Source organism: Crotalus tigris, unplaced genomic scaffold, assembly GCF_016545835.1.
Source record: "Crotalus tigris isolate CLP2741 ecotype Arizona unplaced genomic scaffold, ASM1654583v1 scf7180000019772.107562, whole genome shotgun sequence".
Taxonomy (NCBI): Eukaryota; Metazoa; Chordata; class Lepidosauria; order Squamata; family Viperidae; genus Crotalus; species Crotalus tigris.
The window spans coordinates 20,180-44,761 of record NW_024097704.1 but is presented as its reverse complement, the minus strand read 5'-3'; positions in this window follow the sequence as shown (position 1 = coordinate 44,761).

Sequence of the window (24,582 nt, the reverse complement as noted above, 5' to 3'; positions counted from 1 at the left end):
TTGAATATTTACTTTTAAAATTGAGACAAACCATCTACCGAAGGGTGAATAGCCTGAGGTCACAAAGCTGCATGCAGCCTTTGAAACTCTTTTCTTTTCCTCTCTGCTGCATAAGCTGTTCCAATCAAGTTTGCCAAAACATAGCAGCATGAAAAAAGACAACAAAATGTCTAGTCACTGTACAAGGAGCTGTGTTAAGCTATGGAGGCAAAAATCAGAAGGAATCTTGTAGCATCTAATTTAACCAATTTTATTTAAACACAAAAGCTTTTGTGAATTACAGCTCACATAGATATATATGATCTGAAGAATATGAAAGCTTTTGCCTTTTAATAAAATGTGTTAGTTGAAAAGTGTTACAAATTCTGCCTAATTTTCCATGTCTATAGTGTACTTTCTCAAAAAGGTGTAGCATTAAGCTTGTTCAACTATTTAGCACAGAACGCAAAAAGCATATAGAGCACACTGCTACCCAATCCTGGCTCTTTCCAGCCTCACTTATAGATCTGATTCTGACTACTAACTCTGTAGGAGATATCTGAAAATCTTGAACCATTTCCTAGGAGGATGTGGGGATTCAAACATAATCCACAATTCCTAGCTGTTTTGTTCCAATTCTACTACACCTTTTCCTGCAACTTACACAACGTTCTTATCAATAGTTCCAGGCCATTTCCCATTCAGCATGCAATAATTTGTTTTGTGTAGCAGTACATTCATGTTCTAGTTTTTTATTAATATGCATGTCTTGTAACTTCTGGATTGTCTATAAAAAACATTCCTCTTCATCCATTCCCAGAGTTGCCAAAATTAACTTAATGGTCTCTAACCTTGCATTAAAATTAAAATAAGACCTTGACTTATGACCACAATTGAGCATAAAATGTATGTTGCTGAGACATTTGTTAAGTGAGTTTTTTTACAACCTTTCTTGCCACAGTAGTTAAGTCAATCATTGCAGTTATTAAGTGGATCTAGTTTTCCCATTGATTTTCTTGTCAGAAGATCACAAAAGCTAATCACATGCAGTACACTGCAACTATCATAAATATAAATTAGCTGCCAAACATCCAAATTTTGATCACATGACCACAGGAATGCACAGAAAGTCCATACATTGTATCATGGGACAATGATCTAGCTGCAGGAATCCTTCTTTCTCATCATGGTTTTTTGTAATCAATTTCCTTTGCTTTGCAAAATTACAAGAAAAATTATATTCCCAGCATGTTTTTTCCAATCTCAGAATTTTTTTCTAGGCAAATATAACTATTCAAATTATGTATATATTCAGAAATACATGAAATCATAGAATAAATTGTTAGTTGAAACTGAATTTTTTTGAAGTTTGTCCCTTCTAAGAAAAAGTCATATAGTTTTTTCCCTTGCTAAATATAGTAAAAACAATATAGATTTGATGTATTATTATTGTTTTGATTAACCCATTTTACTTCCTAAAGTGCAATTTAGCATAAAAATAGCTTTACTGTTTCATTTCATACTGAGTTGTCATGTGGCTATTCTACATAATTCTCCATGTAGAAAAAACAACCAACAAAACACCCTTTGGAAAGAAACAGTTACTCCAATGCCTGGTAAAATCTTAATTCTTTAACCTGCAAAAACTCTTACAGCTACCAGCCCCTAGTCTGTTATCAAGCAACTATAGCCTGTCTTTTACTGTTCTGTTCTTGAAAACACTTGTCTTGATCTACTGCTATTTTCTTTGATCTTTGTTGTTTTTCATTCAATGCTCAACTTTTCAGATTAGGACTGACAGCAGTTGGTGGCCAGAAATTGCATTTAATATTTTCAGAGAATAGGAGATGTTTTAAGTATGTGTATTACTATTCTTTTGATGAGTTTAAAATTATATATCAGTGGCAATAATTATGGCAAGCTCAGACATTTTAGGTTACAGTTCCCATAATTCCTGATGACTGAGCATATGTCTGAAGACTATTAGTTCAGGAACATCTGAGACTTGAGAATCCCACCAATTTTGCATGTAAGAATAGTTGTAAAACTAGAAAGAATTCATCAACACTGTATTTTTACATCATGGAAATACCGAATACCACTTCACTTGTATTTTAATTTTTATAAAAAATTTAATAACAATTTTTCTCTTTGCAGGTTTGTATGTATGCATATAGCTGTTTGTACCAAATCTGTTTTATAGCTAGGTATTTATAATTCTGCTAAGCTGCAGCGAACATATTCTATAGATCTAAAAATACAGGTAGTCCTCGACTTAATGACAATTGAGTCCAAAATCTCTGTTGCTAAATGAGTTCTGCCCCATTTTATGACCTAACTTGCCACAAGTGAATCTGTGTAACTCTTAAGTGGAGTAACATGATTGTTAAGTGAATCTGGCTTCCCCATTGACTTTGCTTGTCAGAAGGTCACAAAAGGTTGTTACACGACCCTGGGAAACTGCAACTGTCATAACTATGAGTCAGTTGCCAAGCATCTGAATTTTGATCACATGACCGTGGGGATGCTGCGACAATCATAAGTGTGAAAAATAGTCATAAGTCCCTTTTTTCAGTTATGTTGTAGCTTTGAACAATCATTAAACAAACTGTTGTAACTCGATGACCACTTGTAAGGGAAATTTTTAGATCTTTTCCTTATGTTGGCCTCAGAGTATTTGTGCAACTGTATGAAAAACTAAGAAATGAATTATGTGAAAATAACATATTTCGGTTAGAAATGACTTCTTAGATAGTCATTTCTTTTAACATTTAATTTATCAGAATTGTCTGAATCCAGTTTCTGTAGATTGCTTTTAATTGGAATTATCAGCATCTGATGCAGCATACAATACATGCTTTACAATTTGTATAATATGAAATGTAACTTCAGTCTCCTTCCTCAGAGCATTATGATTGGAAAGTAAATTAGTAAAAAATGTATCTTGGTTGGAAAATAATTTGTCATCACAAAATGCATATCCTGCTATACCTTTGCTTTCATTTATTGGGATTTTCCTTCTACAGTTTCCCAAGAAGCTGATTTTGCTGTTATCGCCAGTTTTTCTATTACACTTCAGCTATCTTTGGTGCAAATAGCAAACTTTGAATAATAATATATAATAAACACAGGTTATTAGTACTTTGCAACTATGCTAATTTCCAAGAGTGCTACAATAGTTGCACAATTATAATTTCCAATATCACTACTAACTCATTGTTAGAACCAACTAGGCAAGCCATGCCTATTCATAATTTCCCATTTATTTTCTCTGGTTGCCAAACTCTTTAAAGCTGATTAGTCTTTAGAAAAAAACATCTTTCTGAAGACCTCTTTGTGATGCCAGTGACTAATCCCATCACTTTCTCTGCCAGATTTTTTGACCACTCCTATAAGTCTTCTATTGAATTTTCTCTTGTCACTATTAGCTTACTCCCCAACTTTTCAAAGGACTCTGTAATTTTTGAAGCCTTTTTTCCCCCAAAATGACTGTCAATCTAAAGCCTTGTCAAGAATATGTAAAGTTTTACATTGTAATGACATCACAAGGTAGTATAGATCCATGTTTAGGAACAATCTACGATTTCTTTAGTAAGTATCTTACAGCTGATGGCAGACTCCACCTCCCCCATCTGGCTCTCTGCTCTCCACCCGTCCAGCCTTTTGCTATCATATTTATGTATTCTTGTTTTCTTTTTTATTGTTTATTTTATTGTTCTATTGTTTTACTTCTGTTCAATTTACATTATTTTCCTTTCTTCCTTTTTATTGTTGTAAGCCACCTAGAGTAGCCCCATGGCGAGATAGGCAGCAAAGAAATTTAACAACTAAATAAATAAATATGCAAGTATATTACAATACCTGGATTTGCTTCACTGACATATACTCCCTTGCTTATTTTGTAAATAGTTTATGGATATCTTAAAGCAATCTAAAAGAAGAAAACCTCATGCCGGTAATCCCAACCAGAAATTTAGGTTAATGGCCTTGCAATCAAAAACATCAGGAATCACACTGAGGAAATCAGTTTATAAGATGTGGGCATATATCGTCCCCTGTAAAATATATGCAAACTCTGTACAAAGTGTTTTATAAAAAATACACTTGGCAGTTGAAGGTATTTTGGATTCCATTTCAAATATTTAAACATTGTTCTTTTCTATGTTTACTTCATGCACAATTGAAAACATTGCTAATTTAATGGTTTCTAGCCATTTATTCTTGATCCTTTCTAACTGAGAAAGCTGAATTATAAATATAGTTTGCATGAAATAGCATTGCTTCTGCCTTCTGCTTTTACAGTATAAAGTGCCATGTCATAAAACAATCCTGCCTTTCTTCCATCTAGCTCTAAAACTTGACTATAGATTTTAGTAATTATCCTCTTGCTTCAATATATGAGTCACTTAGATGAGATGGACAATGCAGAAATTTGATAAATAAATAAATAAGACAATCTCCAGCACTCTGGATATAAATCTAAACCAAGTGAAATGACTCATTGTAGCTAGGGATACAGATGAAGCTGACAAATTGTAGTCTAAATGCAAACTCAGATAGCTATAAGTGCTCATCTTTATATAGAAGCATATTTTAATCTGAGGTGACTCTTCTTTGTATGTTTAAATGTTAGAAATAATGACCTATCAGAAGCAACACATATACATACGCACAGAGTTTTCTCTTATAAAAGAGCAAAATAGAAATGGTATTGATTTATAATAATTTCACAGTACAAGATGATCCAAACAAAATGCTTTTGACTTTGACCATTGAATTTTCTTGCATACTCATGCTGCTTGAAGGAACTGCATTTGTTTCACTATGCCCTTAATTAGCTATGCAAACATAATGCCAGAATTTAATACCAAAAAAGAAATGGCAAGCTAATCAACTATGAAATTGGAATGAAATTTTTTTGATAGCAATGGTTTAATTTGGGTAGCTCTAACAAAAGTGGAAAGTATGTGAATAATCTCTTTATCTGTTTCTGAATATATTTTTTGTCTCTTTTCCCATAACATATTGAACTGAACAATATAGGATTAAAAAGAAGACTGCCTTCTTCTACTGCATTATCAGATAAATGACATACTCTTTAGTTCCTAATGGCTATTTTTGAACATTTGAGTTAATTTGAACTCCTTTTATTTGAGAAAGTCCCATATTTGCCTAAGATCTGGAAGAGCTGGAATACATAGTTTAAGTGCTAAAATGAAGCTCCTTTCCAATTTCAAATTATTTAATCCTTACTATTGGATTTAGGGATGCATTCACATGATTTTCATTCACATAATGCTTTGTGAGTCCTATGCTGAGAATTGCCCACCTTATTCACAGGAATCCCCCTCTGGATTTCCCATCTTTAGCAGTCTGAGCTCTTAAGTCAGCTATTCTTAAGGCATCTTTCTACAAGAATAAATCTAAGGAAGGTCAAGGATATTTAACCAAACTTTCGTCCCCAAACACAGTGGAAACGTTTTCTGAAAATGTGACCTTATGATACCCTAATCTGTCTAGAATTTGCCACCAAATTTAATTCTAAAATAATGACAGAGATATCCCTATAAATTTGGGTCCAAGATACCCATGCATAGCTAATCCATTCATTCACTGCATTTCATCTTAGCATGAGCATGCCACACAGTTGATCCACACACACAGTAGTTCTGTAAACAAACAATAGAAGGGGTTTAAGAATCAAAATAGGTTTAGCTTCTTAATGGGTTATTGTTATTGTTTTTACTTAAAGCATAAATGATTATAAAATTTAATATCTATTTGATAAATAATTGCTATGCTTGATGTCCTAATCTAAAGAAAAGGGATAGATAGATAGATAGATAGATAGATAGATAGATAGATAGATAGATAGATAGATAGATAGATAGATAGACAGACAGACAGACAGACAGACAGACAGACAGACAGACAGATAGATAGATAACCTTTATTGTCATTTTTTTTACTGTGGGCAGAGATCATGGGAAAATGTTCTAAAGATGTTTCTAACAGGACATGTTTTTCTGCATTCTGATGTTCTCACAATTTGTTATACTTCATATGAGAAGTACAGGATGAGATGGGGAGGGATGCTATAAGAAAAGCAGGAACCAGGACAGATGATTTGTTTGATAAGGCCAGTTGTCTGTCCCTTTAAACATTTACTGTGCAATATAATCTTAATCCATTCTTCCAATCTTTTCTTGATCATACTTCTCTCTATAAAGTATGGTAGTTCCTGTTATTCTGCTTTGCCTTCTTTTTTTAACTTTGTTCAGCTACATTCACATTTAATCATAGCTACCTGGCTATTCAGGCATCTTGGATATGCTTAACCATCAATAAAGCTTGCTTTATATCTTTTAGCTTGTTACACGTTTCAGTATCAAGTTCTCTTTTAAAGTCATTATTTTCCCTTGTAAAATCTAAACCAGACCTGCACAGTTTATAGAGGGAATATGACCATGTTGATACATTAAAAATAACTGTAGGTTGCAAAGGAATATCAGGCACATTGATCAGTTTTTAATGACTAGATGAGTGATAAGGCATTTTGCTGGACTTACAATTCAGTATTCTCTTCACTGTTGGGTCCCTCCTTTGAGTTAACACATGGTATTGTTTGTTTGGTGTTGACTTAGCATGTTGTGTGAACCCAGCCATTCTGCATTGTAAGCCATGATTTATAAGATTGATGTCTTAAGTAAGATACTGCAATTAAACCATGGCTTAGCAGTATGTGCAAACCTAGCCATATGAAAATCACTAGATACAATCTCCTTTCCTGTGTTCATTCACTGAATGGATATATAAACAATGAAAAGGAATGGAAAACTGTTTTTAACCTAACAGCTGCACTTCCTCATAGAAAGCCTTTTAAATCAACCACATTCCAGTGATGGGTGGGACCATTGTCTTAATACTTATCTTGACTCTACCAGTCAAGGTCTCACTTTCCCTTCCAATTATTCCTATTTTCCTGTCAGAATCTGTTTTGTACTGTAACAACTGACCATTAGTTCTTTTTAGCATGTCTTGCATTTTTTTCTGGCAATAAAATTAATGCTGCTACTCAGAACTGATTTTTTATGCTCTTATCTGTTAATGTGGAACAAAATGAATTCTTTGATGGAGAAATCATTGCATGTCTTCTCAAGACTAGAAACTCTTCAGTAATAAATAACAAAGAGTCTATAGAATTTCAGAACAGTTAAACTGTTGTGGCTAGTTTTGAGTGCACAACTGCTTTGCAATTCTATGATTTATGAAGTTTATCTATTTTATGGAGTACTTCAACTGAGTAATAAGACAAATATATATATCCCATTTTTTAAAAAAAAGTCCCACAAAAGAGATGGAAAGTAATAATAAATTGTGAAGGGTCTAAGGAAGCAAGGTGTGTGTGAGGGGTTAATCTTCAGCTGATTTATATCTTTCCATAAATTGTCAATGAGTCGTTCTTGCTGTAAATGTCATTTTCAAAGGTACCTACAGTATATATACCCTCTTATTTAATCTAAATAAAATAGACTGAATAAAGCAAAATTGATGCTGCTGTAAACCACAAGAAGAGCTAAAACTCTTGTCATGGATGAATCATAAAATGAAGCAAGAAATTGATAAAGAAGTTGTAGGACCATATCTTTATCTTAGCTGCTAAAGTTGAATGATTCTTGATTCCTGAAGCAATCAATTCAGAATAAATCTGAAAAAATCTGGGGAGAAAATTATTTTGGTATGATAAAGGCAGCCATAAGCTCTTCTATGTAAACAATGATACATAGACTATGTTACATAATATCTGACTGAAGAGAGTTGCCGTCAGTCCTTTAAGGTGGATCAGGGCAGAAATAAAAGTCATGCATGCTAATTCTACTTTTATTATAAGGTTAACATGATAGAATCTTGCAAGTCTGGATGCCTTTCCTCCCGACTTCTTTCCTCCCTCCCATCTTCATGAGGATGAGGGTCTTCTCTGAAAGGGTCTATGACAACTCACCATGACCACTTCATCACAGGACAACCCGTTGTTGAACAAGAGTTACCCTAATATCAAAGAAATGGTGGAATAGAATCATTAAAGAAAGGATGCAAAAGGAGGGATAGAATGAAATGGGAATGGCAAAAATTAAAATAATTTTTAATTTACTTTAAATAATTAAATAGAATTGTTAAGTTGTCCTACAGCGAATTGTCCCGTGATGAGTTGGCTGCAGCAAGTTGTCCCATTCTGTGTCTGAAATGCTTTCTTGGGTTACAATTCTGGCCCAGAATCAATTTTTTTAATCTGGCTGTTATCTTAATTGCAGCTGTTGTATCAATTATAGTGCTGAGAAGGTAAATAAGATATGTCCATCTATTTCCCTTTTGCTCTCTCTCTCTTCCTCCCTCCCTCTAATCACTTTCAGTTTATGGAAGATATATTAATGCCTGATGACAGAATTGTTTAATTCTGTTAATTATGATTTTTATGTGCAACTAAGCTTCTCTGTTGCTTTCAATATGATCACAGCAACAAAAAAATAAGCCTTATTATGAACTGTTTTTCCACATAAATTAATCTTGATGTAATTTTTTATATGGCAACTGCTTAGTAATGTTTTCAAGCTATCTTGGTTATTTTATCAAACTGCATGATTCAAATTGACATTGCTGTCTAAATCATGTTTTCTTTCAAAATCCACTGAATGCCAGGATTCATATGTTTCTTCTTATAAGATGCTAAAAAGACAAAAACAAAGCAAAACAAAATCATTAGTAGAACACAGACCCTGAATACTGTAACTCCTGTTTAGATCAATGTAATGGGGCAGAATAAATTGAAAATCTAAAAAGAAAAAAGAAAAAAAAGCTCTGTGAGATAGAAATACTGCATTACCTTTTTCGTTATGTATTCTACATAGATTTTTTTATGCTTACTAAAGCCATGGATTGCTGGCAGATTGCCTACTCTCTTTATTTTTCTTTCTAGTCCATAAGAGTTATAGACAACATAAAGTATATAGAGATTTAATATTCTATATTTATTTATTTTAATAAACACTATATCCAGATTAAAAGTGTAAGCTAATTGTAGAGAACAGAATGAAAAAGAAACCTAGGATTTTCAGAATTGTTTGAGCAAAGAGTTCTAATCAGAAAAGTATATATTTATTAAAATGCCTTTGTAACACATTTCAGGTTCAGTTTTCAATGTGTTGTCACAGCATTGACCAAAACTGCTTAACCCTGCCTTTGCTTGAAAAAAACAAAAAAACAAGACCATTAACCATAAGCCTGACACATTTGTTTGTGCCGCCTCTGCAGTTCTGATGATCAATAACAAATTGCTCCGTTTCATCTTCATTTGAGGAAGGTAGCCAATTACATTTCTATGTGCCACAATCTATTTTTATTACTTAAATGCATGCCATTCCAGCAAAATGGCCTCCTTTCCCATAATCTTCTTTCTTTCAGCAGTCATGAATAATACCATCCTTTGTCAATTACTGACTTGCTCCTTTCTCTGCAATCAAGAGTAACTTTCTATTGAATCATAGAAAAGAGTTTCTATAAAAACATAAGCAATAAATACTAAAATATGCCACACAAAATCTATTCAGAGGCTGTGTTATTTCCTTTCCAAATCATGCCAAAGATCTCTAAAGCCAATCTGCATTTCTTAACTCTGTCCTTGTCAAGACTAAAGTCACTGGGAAATCCTATAACATCTTCCTATACTTGCTTCTAGTTTTCTGAATTGTGTTGGCTATTTTCATGCTGTTCATTCTTTGGGGCTAAGTTGAGCACATGAATAAAGAGCTAGGAGACAGGAATTATGGCAATTTACCAGAACATATGTTATAACTGTGCCTGCAGTGAAAAGAAAAGAAAAACCTGTTTCTCCAAAGGTGAGCAGAACTAGATTGTTAGCAAATTTGCAGAGAGTGATTTATTTAAGCAAAGTTTATTAAGCAAAGTAAGGGCAGACCATTTACTAAATAGCCATTTAATTATATTCAATTTGAAAGTTATATTTATCAAAAGAAAGAGTAAATTTTTACCCAAATGATTTACTGTTAAAATAGAATTGTATTTTTATAAAAAACAACAAAATGTATTTATAAAACAGAATTTTTATTTTTATATATCACATATATTATTATAATTATAATAGTATTTACATAGCACAGTAATGGAAGCAGGGCAAGTTTTTTTCTGTCTGCTCTTGTAAGAGGCAGAGAATCTAAAATTCATTGCTGCATTCCATTTGTAAGTAAAATGACATTTCCTTCTCTGTATTCCTACATTTCTTAATGTTTACAAGCAGTGTACATTTCATTTTATTAATTTAAAAAATAATAATCAAAGAAAGCAGAAGTTTAAAGATAATTATTTTAAACAAGAATGCTTAACATCGTGAAACAAACCTGTATATATGTCTAATAATGTATATATTTCTAACTACAGATGGTTATGTATATTTTGGGAAGTCATATCACAGCTTAAAATTAGGCTAAATAGTCATCATAACTAGTGGGCCTCAGAGCAGAATCTCAAAAAATGAAGGAAAGTTATTTGACAGGTTCCTATAAAGAAAACACTTTAATGATATTGGAACTCACTAAACCTGGTACAGTATTAATAGTGCACCTTGACCATAACTCTATATTTTCTTTATGAATTTCTTTTGCTCCTTTCTCCCTTTTTTCCCTGATTCCTCCTTGCTCTCATTCCACATGTAGCAGGCTGACAGCGAAGTAAGTTCTTATAGAACAGTGGTGATGAACCTTTTTGAGACCGAGTGCCCAAACTGCAACCCAAAATCCACTTATGCATTGCTGGGAGGCATGGCCAGAGTGGGCATGGCCACAGAGTGGGCATGGCTATGGTAGTCATGGTAGCATGGGTGGGCGTGGTCTGGGTGGGCATGGCCACCTCAATGTTGCTCATGGGGACGGACACCTATGGGGGCCGGACAGAGTTGGGGGAGATCCAGGAGGTCTCTGGCACGTGGGATGGTGGGCAGAAAGCTCATCCTGCAAGGCAAGGCAGGGGGCAGGGCAGGGGTGCCAATGCCACAAGGCGAGGCAGGGGCTGGAGTGGCTGCTGCCTGACACCATTGGCGCCCACACACAGCGAGCGCATTGGGGCCAACAGTGTCCATCAGCAGCCACTGCCTGCCCGCCCCTCAACCAGTGCACTCTGGGACTTCCACAGCCCACTGCCAATATTGGGTCAGCCTTCCAGCAGCAGGTAGAGTAGGGGAGGGGGAGGCAGGTGAGGCAGACCACCGGACGTGCCTACTCTGTCCCATCTGTTTTTGCTTGCGGTTGGAGAGCAGGTTGCTGCTGGTCATCTCCTTGCCCCCTTCGCAGATCTTGCCCTTGGCCCACACATGGTGCCTGTTCCCCATGCACACCCAATGCACTTTAGCCCCACCTCGGGTTGCCGGCGCCAGCAGCTCATGTAGGTCCATTAGGCTACCACCGCTGCCTGGAGCACCTGGCCCGCTTAGCACACAGGAGGTGAAATGGCTGGCTAGCAAGCTCAAGTAGAGGTGGTAGAGCAGGCCCACGCCCAGCAAGCCAAAGACTACTCCAAGCGGGGAAAACCAGATCTCCATCAGCGTCATGGCTGCCCAGTCTCAGCTAGGCTTGCGTGCCTCTCTCCATCTCTGCTGGGCCTGGGTGGCCATGACACAGATGGGGATCCAGCTTTCCCCGCTTGGGGTGGTCTTTTGCCTGCTGGACCTGGGTGTGCTCTACCACCTCTAAGCCTAAGTGGGGCTTCCTAGCTGACTGCTTTATCTCCTTTGTGTAAATGTTGCAGTTGTAAAGGTATAGACATCCAGACTTCTCAAAGTCTGAAAGATAATCAGATTAGCAACCTACCTATCAAGCGTGGGAAAATCAAGAGGTATAGCAGTTCACATGAATATAAAGGTCTATTGCAAGTGTATGCTCTCTATAAGAATCTACTAACACCCAAATAAAATAGGTGGTAGAGAATGAAATAGACAATTGCTCTCTCTAAGGGAAGCAAAGTTTTCTGTTTAAGAATGAACTTTTCCACATTCCTGCACTCAAAATAGAATACAAAATCCTCAGATATTTTGCTCATCCTGGCATTTGTAGTGGATAAAACCATTTTGTTTTTAAAAGCAGGGATTAAAAGGCTAATGTCATCTCAATTTGAATGACTTTCAGAAATAATTCCTCTGTGCTGGGTGTTAAATTTCCCTTTTCAAAAATCTGATTCTTCATTGTAGTTATATTATGGCCTCTCTAATTAGACTTCTGTCACATGTGTCCTAAACTGTGTGTTTAATCCCCTTCTGGACATGCTCTATGGATTAGGATTTTTTAAAATAGCAGATTTTCAAAAACATAGTGTGCTGTGTGAGGATTTAATTGAAAGATCCAATCCTCTTTAAAACACGGAACCTTCTGCTAGATGACACTAATTCCAATTTGTAACAAAATCAGGAGAAAAAAAGGAAACTCCAACGGTTATGTACAAGACTCAGTGAGAGCCAGAGAACTTAATAACAGCACTTATTAGAACAGTCTTAAAGGTAATCCCATTAAAGCTATCCAACAGAGTAAGGATATACTTCTGAAATCTGCTTTGAAAGCAGATAGAATGTGGAATAGTTTCATAATAAACCTCATATTTGGATTTATGCCTAAAATTTGTATCTTGTGAAAATGCTTGATAGATTAGAGAAAATTATCATTTGGACTCATTGAGTAAAGTTAACAGAAAGTTCGCATTGGCCCATGCTCTTTTTATAGCCATATGAAACAACCATATGAAAAAGTAACTTTTCTAGAATATGTAATGAATTGGTGAAATTCCCTAATCAATTAGTAAAAAGGCATTAGTTCTTGATTATAACACTTCAGAACAATAAGTATTGAAACAATAATTTCATCATGAGTTTAAAAATGTATGCTGTAAATTAGCACTTGGCTCTGCTCATGTAGAGCTATCTCTACATTAATTCTACAGAGACCCAGAATTTATTAATAAAATAAAAACAAAAGCTATGAAGGCATTTTTTGTCTGTTCACAGACCTAATCAAAACCAACTGCTAAGTCAGGACCAAAACAAGCAGTTAAAAGCAAAGAAATCAACCTGAATAATAAAATAGAGGCTCATAGAAGCTTTAAAAATGAAGTAGTGATGTAATTCTTATTCTAAGGCCTTGACTTATTTATATCATGCAAAAAGATATGGCTAGTTTGTTAGGAGATCCTTATAACCCCTACAACTCCATTAAGACTTGTACAATGTCTGCATTGCTCAAATTTGCTTATGTGAGAACCTATTCTCATTAATGAGCTGAATTTAAATTCAGCACTCCTGGTACTATCTAAATATTATATGCATACAATAACTATATCACACATACACACGCACACACACAAAGATATGCATATTATTAGAAAAAATAAATCAGTGGAAGTTCAGGTGCAAATCAACCACAAAGCTTATCAGTTTCACTAACATCAGACAATCCTCAGAGACTGTCCTATTTAGTTATAGGACTGCAAGTGGGCTTTGCATACTGCACAGAGGCTGCCATACAAGGACAAATTATCCATTGTAAAGATTGCTTGGAGGTAGGAGGTACTTCCAATGTAATCTACCAGATTGCCTGCATGGATTGTCCCTGAGACTTTATAGGACAGATGGGGAGGAAGCTAAGCACCACATTGCAAGAATGACCAGTGAGCAGTCAGATGAGGAGACCCAAACTCATTGGTAGCCTCACATTGCAATGAACAAGGAATGATAAGCTTTGTGGCTGATTTGCACCTGAACTTCCATTGATTTACTCTTTCTAATAATATGCATATCTTTGTGTGTGTGCATGTGTACATGTGATATATATATATGTTTTTGATATATGGCAGGGTGCGCCATGTAGTTGGTCTTGTACCTTGTTTCTTCCTTTCTCTACCCACTGTGTTGTACAGACATCTTATAACAAATGATTGTAGGTACTCATTCTGCCTTTATTTAGTTACAGATAGTCAGATATTATTCTATGAGGTTCAGACTTTTACACATTTGATATCTATATAACATAAGCTATACCTTCTGGACACATCCTGGTTCTGATATTCAGTTGCAGAATGGGATATGTATAGTCTATCAGAAAGGTATATATAGTCCATCTTTCCTTAAACTGTCAGAGCAGAAAGATATGAAAGTTATATTTTGTCATGCTGCTGTGTTTGAGTTACATCCTTTCTTTGGAATGGAATTTCTCTATTTTTACACAATGTTCATCCTATGAGATGTTTTTCAATTATATGGACCAAAGTAAAACCTTGTGCAGGAGCATAACATAATGTATGTCTCACAGGGGGCATACCAAATTCAAGATTACTCTTTCTCATTTCTTCTTCACACCTAATGGATGCTCCCTTATGCCCAAGCTGTTCTTTATCTTTTTAAATAGGCATATCTCCAAATAAAGCACTGAAATACTCATTCTAGTCATTCTTATTCTTTCCTCATAAAAAATTGTGTAAAGATGATCCAGATCTATATATTTGCTTGTCTATTAGTAAGATAATTATCCAAAAACAATAAACAAATTTGATATGGCAGGAAAAGAGTTCAGAAATGGGTTAGATCCAGCCTGAGGCCATGGACAAATATATTCAAATGCATCTTTGGATGGACAGTTGTACAAAATACTGCTAACTGCTCAGTTCTTAGTCTTTCTCCTGATACATAATTCATAATGGCACACATGTAGCTGAGCCTAATGTTACATGTACACACACATAGATGCAGATATGTTATTTCATTACACAAAACAAATTACAGATGCATTCCGTAAAGAATTAAAAAGAATTTGAGACACCATGCTTTGCATGATATCACTTCCTAGTAATTTTCTAACAAGTTTTATGGAACCTAGGTGCTCCATTATGAATACTTTTGGAGACATTCTGAGCATTACAACCAAATTACAAACCCATGTTCAGCTCTGGAAACATAAGTTGTGCTTCCTGCTCAGAAAATGGGCTCCTTTACACTCCTTTATGTGTATGAGCAATTATATAAAAACTTTATGAGCAATTATATAAAAACTTTATAAAGATGGAACCATTCTCTATACGTATTACTTGTAATAGGCTTTAAGATAGAATTTAGAATACAGGTAATCCTTGACTTATGACCACAATTAAGCCCAAAATTTCTGTTGTTAAGTGAGACATTTGTTAAGTGAATTTTGCCCCATTTGATGACCTATCTTGCCACAGTTGTTATGTGAATCACTGCAGCTGATAAGTTAGAAACCAAGTTATTAAGTGAATCTGGCTTCCCAATTGACTTTGCTTGCCGGAAGGTCTCAAAAGGTGACCAGGTGACCTTGGGACATAGCAATGGTCATAAATATGAACCAGTTGCCAAGCATCTGAAATTTGATGACATGATCATGGGAATGCTGCAAAGGTCGTAACTGTGAAAAACGGTCATAAGTCACATTTTTCAGTGTTATTGTAACTTTGAATGATCACTAGAAAAACTGTTGTAAGTCAAGGGCTACTGTAAACAGTAAATAAGAATAAAATAATACCAACATGACCTCTATTGACATATAGCAGATATCACACCTGAAAATTATTGCCCCCTAAACATGTGGAAAAAATAGTTTTCAGTAAACAGTATTAATTTAATTCTATAAACTGTTATTCAGATTACACTTTATAAACTAATTATAGAGCTTAATAAATATGGTGATTGAAATGGTTGTGTTATGCAATATATGGTCACACAGTAATCCAGAGGTTTATGCTGAATTGGTATTTTTGTCCACCTATCATATCCTTCCAAAGGACCTGAGATAGATGTTGTTTAACAATATTAAAGGAATCATTGCATGATGTAAGTTGTTCCAAATAAAGCCACCTTTTGCAATCGACTGATGGTGATTTTGTCAATGCCAATGTTATTCAAGTGGTACTCCAGATGTTTTGGAATTGTACCCAATACTCCTATTACTATTGGTATTGTCCTTACATACTTTTTTATATCCATCCTACTTATATTTGCAGATTTTGATATTTTGTGATTTTGTCTGGTTTTTTCTTTTCTTTTCTGCTGCTCCAGATATTTTAATGTCCACTATCCATACTTTTATATTATGTGGCAGATACTTGTCTGTTTAAATTCCAGAGCCCCAGAGAACTTTAGCTTCTTCATTTTCTGTTCTTGTTTTCTGAGTGTTATAGTTAGTCATACAGTCAGCCAAAAGTTTAGACTAGAGTTGGCATTTTTATCCACTTATCAAGTCCTTTCCAAGGACCTGGGATAGGCAAATGTTATTGTCTGATGGTGTAGGAGGTTTCGTTTCAGGATGTAAGCTTTTGCAAAACTATCACTATCATCATTATGAAAGGAAAATACCCAGGATGAAGGAGGAATGATTTTTAAAAAGTATATATAGAGAAATTTAATTCACTGTATAAAGGGGCAGATCACATATCCAATTGACTATTATGAAAACAGAATGTTGAGCTAAATAAGCTTTTTCCAAGTTTCAGCCTGATCCTTATGTTGTTAGCCTTATTTTTCTCAGTCAGAATATTTTTCATTTCATGAATATAGTTAACAGAAAATCATGTCGCTTTTATATAGGTGGCATATGGGTGCACATATGGAGATACAAACATTATGGCTATGGCTAAAGTTTGACAAGAAACACAGAAACAAGAGCCAAGATACAATATAAGCAGAAACAACAACAGCGAAGAGCTCATGAGATAGATGCATTTCTCTGGCATCTCAGTACAATTAATGCTGAATACTAATCCCTTGTTATTGTTGTTAGTTGTGAAGTCGTGTCCGACCCACCTCGACCCCATGAACAATGTTCCTCCAGATCTTCCTGTCCTCTACCATCTTCTGGAGTCCATTTAAGCTCACGCCTACTGCTTCAGTGACTCCATCCAGCCACCTCATTCTTTGTCGTCCCCTTCTTCTATTGCCCTCAATCTATCCCAGCATTGGGCTCTTCTCCAGTGAGTCCTTCCTTCTCATTAGGTGGCCAAAGTATTTGAGTTTCAACTTCAGGATCTGACATTCTAAAGAGCAGTTGGGGTTGATCTCTTCTAGGACTGACCGGTTTGAACACCTTGCAGTCCAAAGGACTTGCAGGAATCTTCTCCAGCACCATAGTTCAAATGTCTCAATTCTTTGGTGCTCAGCCTTTCTTATGGTCCAACTTTCACAGCCATACATTGCAACTGGGAAAACCATGGCCTTGACTATATGCACTTTTGTTGGCAGGGTGATGTCTCTGCTTTTTAGTATGCTGTCTAGATTTGCCATAGCTTTCCTCCCCAGGAGAGGAGCAAGCGTCTTTTAATTTATTGGATGCAGTCCCCATGTGAGGTGATTTTGGAGCCCAGGAAAATAAAATCTGTCACTACCTCCATTTCTTCCCCATCTATTTGCCAGGAATTGAGAGGGCCAGATGCCATGCTTTTGGTTTTCTTTTTTTTTTTCTTTTTCTTTTTAAACAAATTTTATTGTTTTTTTAATTCTTAAGACAAAGTGCTTGAGACACACCGTGGTGCTGGGGCAATCAAAAATCCAAAAACAAAACATATGTAAATAACTCAATCAGTACATCAAATATTCCTTCTCTATTTCTCTCAAATAGCTTATATATTTAAAATAGTATATTTCTAACTTAAATTTCTATTAATCCTAAACCTGTTTTAGAGCTTTATGCAATTACAAAACCATAATAAAATTTAACTTTAAATAAGCACATTATCAGTATCCCTTCGAAATATATCCTAATTCTTTAATTTCATCCTAAATCTTGTTTATTCCGTCTTCCACTAATATCTCCCAGTTAAATTAAAGTATTAATCTATCCTATAATATCTAATCCATTCATCAATCAATTTCTTTAAGCTGACACAATAATATCAACTTTAAATCATGTAGATCCATTAGACAAGGTTCTGATTTCATCCAGTTAATTATTAAACCTAATAACATCCATATTATCAAACAAAACACATCATCTTATTAAAATATCATTCAATTAATTATTAATTCAATCCCGATCTAGAACACCTCTTTAGTTTTCTTCATTCCATTATATAATAATTTTCATACATATGAACCTATTATTCCAAAGCATACATTCTTACTTTATTTAATATATATATTCTAATAATCACCCATTTTTCTTACTTCTAACTCAAGAACTTAATCCTTAAATCAATCCATAATTCTAAGATGCCTTAATTCCAATATATATAATTTTAAATTTCTCTTTTCAGTCTTATTCTAGGTTTCTTTTTCTGCCAAGCAGGTTTCCACAACAACGTTTCCCTTTCAGCCGATAGGTCTCTCTTTGTTGCTTGTGATGTCATTTGAGGCAGTTATAAGCCTCCTGTCCTCTGGATTGGACCTCTATTTCTCTTATTCTTGAAGCCTCGCTGCTTTAAAGGTTCAAATCTCAGTCTTTGCTTTTTCTGATCCTCAAAAATATAGATAAGATGCTTGTAAAGTGAAATAAGTTCCTCTGTATCCTCAATGAAGTCATCTTTTAGTGTATTTTGGTTTATAGAATAGTCAGATGTAGTCTGCAAGTCACTTTTAAGATTTAAAGAAAAATTTCTGGTTCTTAGTTCTGTGGTAATCTCTTTTGTTGTAGCAAATTCCTCCTTAATCTCCCTTAATTCTTCTTCTGGTATGTTTTGGTTTGTAGAATAAACAGATGTGATCTGAAAGTCAGTTTAAGAGTTTGAGGTAGAGTTGACTTTTCATTCTGTAGTAATCCCTTTCCTTATGGCACATATTTCTTCAGTAACCTCGTAAATCTTTTCCAGTATAAGCTTGCAATTTAAGTGAGAGTAAAATTTCTCCATTTTAAAAGTGATTAAAGAAAATCATTTCTTTATTTTTTTAATAAAAGCTGTAGTTAAACAGTATCCACCTCCTCAGTTCCCACAGCTGCATCAGCTTATCTTTTCCAAGAATAGTTTGAAAGTCAGGTCCTTCTCTCCAAAGACTAATCCACAGTTGCAATATTAATTGTTCACCACTAGATGCCCTCAGTAAATAAAAAAAATCTTTTCCAGACACCATTTTTCCCCTTTTTTCTATCTTTTAAAGGAAAAAGTGGAGAAAGAAATAATCTTCCAATATTAACTACTAATACAATTTGAAAAGGCGTTTTTTTCTGTATCCCAAAATGAATAAAAATAAAGTGTACTCTTTAAAAATTCTTTGTTCTCAGTGCCTTTCTTCCCACACATATAGAAGCTGCTTTTTCCAAACGGGGAAATAATTCCAACCAAGTTTTTACAAGCAGTAAAAAAATCCAAATAGGGAAAAGAGAGAGCCAAAAAGGGTCTCACCCAGAACCTCCAAGGTGGGTCTAATATGTTTAGCTGTAATTATGACTTCGGCTGGTACAATAGGATGATCGGTCATCTTGCAGGATGATTGTTGCTCCGTCGGCCCTAAGGAAATAGCTGGAGCCACGGGAGAAGCTGCCACTCTCCCGCAGTCACCAGCAAGCCTCTTTCTCAGTAGTCATCCCTCCAGGGTGACTTTCGACCCCCTAAGGGGTCTACCGATGCAGAAAACCCAGCCGGACTGGAGACAAGTCCCCAGCCGTGACCGGCGTCATCGCGTACTGGAACAGGAAGTCTGACTTTGGTTTTCTTAATGTTGAGTTTCAAGACAACCTTTGCACTCTCCTTCTTCACCTGCATCAAGAGGCTTTTTAGTTCCTCTTCACTAATCCCTATACCAGACAAATGTCTAGGGTGAGGGACTGAAAATCAAAGTTCTTGGACAAAGTTCTTGGGATAAAAATCTCTGATTGGTTCAATGACTACAAGTTGTCTTTACAAGACAAAAGCAATTTGTGAAACAATTTGAGCTTTAGGCTTGTAACTTTTCATGCTTTTTGATGAAACAGATGAAGTAAAAACCTAGAAATGGCAAATTCTTGGCAATGTAGAAAGAATCCAATCTGCAAAACTCTTTTCTAACATTTACACATACGGGAAACAGAATCTTGACACAAATTCACACTTCATAAAATCCATTCGAAGCAGCACTATTAACTTTTGCTGCATATTTTTAAATAAAAAATCTATATTAGTCATTCTGAATTTACAACACTTATTAACACTGCAATAGGAATAGCTGCAGAAATTGAAATGAAGCCAATTTTTCTACTGGGTTCTTAATATATAAACTGCCTTGAGAAGACTGTGTGTTCAAAGGTAACTAAAAATACTTCAAAGTGTTGATGCAAATTAAACACATTTGGCCTAGAATCTGGAAGTGCAGTTATGACCCAAATGCACAAAAGAAGAAATTGGCAAAGTTGCAGAAAAATACGTACCCCTCTCATCTAACATTAAATATTTATCTTTCAACAGATGAGCTCAGCTTGAGGGACTCTTTACCTTTTACAGTAAAGATAATTGCCTGAAACTATTCTTAGATAATGTATAGAACTAAAGCATTTTGGAGGTAAGACAGCAATTCTTTCCCTGAAGATTTCTCAGAAGAGAAACTGTATACTCAGCCTCAGTCTCCTTGTGTCTTTTCCAACAAGGACTCTAATATGGCCAGGCAAATGTTTCCCCTGTATTGATCAACATCGAGTTAAGGGATTTTTTTCATTAACTGGGCATGATATCCCTTAGTTCAAATGCAAACATCATTCATAGTTATCAAAGCATGAGAATACAACTTGTGGTATTTCAGATATTGATAAACCACAAATCTCAGCTTTCCAGAGAAGTATGATCAATGTTCAATAACAATAGAGAACTCAGAATTTATCTATCACCGAAATAACTTTCTCTAGACTTGCATAAGGGATGAGATAAACATATCTGGTAAATAAACATCTGGATTTATATTAGACTATTATATATTGGTTACAACCGATTGAATTATCACCAGATGTTTGCAAAATTATATATAAAATTCTAAATCATTGTCGCCGTTTAGTAAATTGCAACCTAGATATAATAGCATTACAAATGAAGTATTGTAACAATATATTTAAAAGGAAGAGATGGCCAGAGTATCTTGACACGATAGGCCTGGCTATTTGTTCTTCATTCTAAGATACATGACTCATGGGTGGCATTTTTCACAATGTTCTGGTATTTATTAATATAATAGAGTTCAAAGAATAGCTACATTACTGATGCTCAATTTGTGCTTTCCAAAATGTCTAACTACAGATCTTGGTCTTGCTATAATACTTATGGAAGATTAATGGAAACTAGTCACCACCTCATTTGTTTGTAAGTGTATCTTAAAAGGATTCATCAAAGGAATTGGCACCATGCTGCATACTACAAATAATCTACAGCTGCTGCACTTTTAGATAACTGATATCATGTGCTTCACTATTGAGATTATATCTATTTGTCTTCTCATTTCTGTGGTTTCTTTAGATCTCAAGGAGCCTAAGAAATTCTTGCCTATACACCATTTGGTTAATTCCTTTTTATATGAACAGCAAAGATTGTCCATATTCTTTCCACTATTATATTCTTGATTTTTATGACTATTGCTCACCTTTGTCCCATGCCTCACATTTCTAAATTATCTTTGTTTTAATATAACTATTACATTCTAAATATGACACTGTTTAAAAATTATTTGATTGTCATTCTGCACATTATTTTTAAATGTGGAAAATATATGTGCCATTTCTTGTCGAGGCATGCCTTCAATCTCTTTTCATCATAATGTTTGCTCAAAAGATAAAGTAAGGTAAACTCATCAGGTTATACCTATTGTTTCATAACAATTTCATTAATTTGATTAATGCTCATTTTTTTTAAAAAAAAGCTTTTCAAGGTTCTATAGCATGTATATTATCTTATTATCAATTGTGATCAATAGTTGATCAATAACGTTGCCAATTATAGTAGTCAATGATTAACAAAATTGCCAAATATAATTACTTGGGATGATTTTGATTATCTTCTTAATTCATACAATACAGAAATATGTGACCAAATTTCATTGTGCTATTTCTGTGCTTTAAAAATGTTCTTCCAACATTTTATTCCAACAATATTCAGTATAAACATATGTTGATTGCTTAAGTTTAGGATAGACTGAGGTGGTTATTTAAAGTGAGACGCTGGAAGGTAGCACTGAAAACTGAAAAGCTTTTGTCAGGAGTACATGTAAGAAAAAGAGAGGAGGATATATACTAGTTCTTTCCCAGTTTTCCAGAGCCCTGGTGGTGCAGTGGTTAAGTTCAGTACCTCAGGCAAACTCTGCCCACTGCCTGGAGTTTGATCCTTTTTGGGGCTCAAAGTTAGTCAGCCTTCCATCTTTCCTAGGTTGGAAAATGAGGACCAGATTGTTGGGGGCAATATGCAAATAATGATTCTATATTTTAAACTTTCCAGAGAGTACTGTAAAGTGATTATGGGTAGTATATAAGCCTAAATGCTATTGTTATTTTGGTTAAATTGCTAGGGTTGAAAAAAAAGCCTAATTGACTTTTTTTTCAAAGAATCAAGGAGCTACTATCTCGTTCTTTTTATTGTTGAGATTAGTATTCCTGTGTGAACTGTTGAATACAACTATTAACACTATATAACTGATTCCCAAAGAATGCAGACTATGAAATATACTTCAAGAAGTAGTTTCTCATATAGCAATATTTTTGTTGTGTGGCTATGTCTTTTCTTTAACTCAGGTCTACAGTGAGTAGAGTTACTATTCAGCATAATTAAGTAAAGAGAACAAACAAATGAACTAAATACATCTACTGTATTTGAACAATATCAGCCAATAGTAATAAATGGAATATATGATAAAATGAGTATGTGAGTATGTATTTAATCTGTAATATGAACCATGAACCTATAATATAATCTATAATATGAACCATGTATATGATTTTGTTTATCTGGCATACTTATCTTGACCTTGTCATTATGTGGAACTAAAGAGTTCTGTGGGGCACTGAAACTCACCTTTTTCTTATTTATTAATTTATTGTCCCATCTTTATTAATTTTATAAATAACTTAAGCTAGAGAAGAGTTCCCCAAACTTTTGGGGTTGGTGGCCTGGAGGAGGGGAAAGAAGGGATGATTTTGTGGGAGGATAAATACATGTGCTCACCTGACTGGGATTGTGGTGAACACCCGCAATGCTCACACGAGTGGAGCTATGAATACCCACAATACCTGTGGTATCACTCATGCGAGTGGGGCTGTGTGAGGGCATGCACACACGTGCACCAGCCAGCCAGTCATGCGGCCCAGTAGCCAATAGGCCACAGCCTGGTAGTGGGCTGCAGCCCACAGGTTGCGGATCCCTGAGCTAGAGAACATACCTAATATTGCTTCCTTTTCCTATTTTACCCATGATAACAATTCTATGAGGGAGGTTAAGCTGAGAAAGAAAATGGCTAGCACAAAGTCACACAGAGGGTGTTCATGTCTAAGGTGGCAATAAAACTCACAGTCTCACAGTTTCAAGCTTATCCACTACTAGACCAAACTTGTTTTAACATGGTCTTTCTAAAGCCTATTTCATTTCCTGCCTTTGAATAGAAGTGTTAATTTTACAGTTAAGGTCACAATATCTAAATATTGGTTCAGGCCCAGCTGTATTAATGTATATTAAAGTCCCGTTGGCTTCAATGTCAGAATCAAGAATTATTTTCATTACCATCATACCATATCTTCTACTTTCTATTTTGCTTTATTTCATATTATCTGCAAAAAAATTGGGTGAAACATTTTATATGAAAGGAAATGGGAATCTTTTAAATAAGTATTAATATGACAAGAGGAAGAAAATGATAGATTTAGTTTTTTTTTAAAAAAATTATTCTGAACTGTATATCCATAAGAAAGGTATTAATATAAATCCCAGCTGCTTTAGGAAAAGATAACTGGATATTCTTCCTTCCTTCTGATAGAACAGTTGGATGAAAATAATATGATTACAGTCCTGACCCAGGTGTCCTAGATAATGTAATGACAAACGCATTGTTTTCTTTTCTGGATATCTTACAGTCTTTCACTTTTTTTTTGAGGAATGGATATAACCGTGTTTAATACAATTCAAGGTACTTTACAAATTAAAAAAAAATTATGACATTACACTATACTGGTCAAGCAGACATCATTTTAAAGTGCTTTTCTGCAGACCATGAACTGAAAGGAAAGTGTGCCAGCAAAAACTGCATTGCCTTCCTTTCTTATCTTTTCCAGTAAGAAGGCTAATTGATGTTGCCCTTCCTGTTTTACTATGAGGAATGCTAAGAAATGCAATAGATAGAAAGGATATCTCTATTGAGTATCATCTGCTGGCAGGGAAACAGCCACAGTCACTCTCCATAATGTATAATTGGGCTGACTTCAGCAAAGGTCTGCAAGGATTTAGCACACTCCAGTCCTTAGCTATCAATAAAATATGCTAGATGGAGTCCCTGGAAAAAATGTGGTGGAGCAAGAAGGAAGAATGCAACTTTAAGAGAAGAAAAATTAAGTATGCTTTTAAATTGATTCAGCTGAGAACTAGGACTAAGACAAAAGCAACTTCATGAGGATGTTA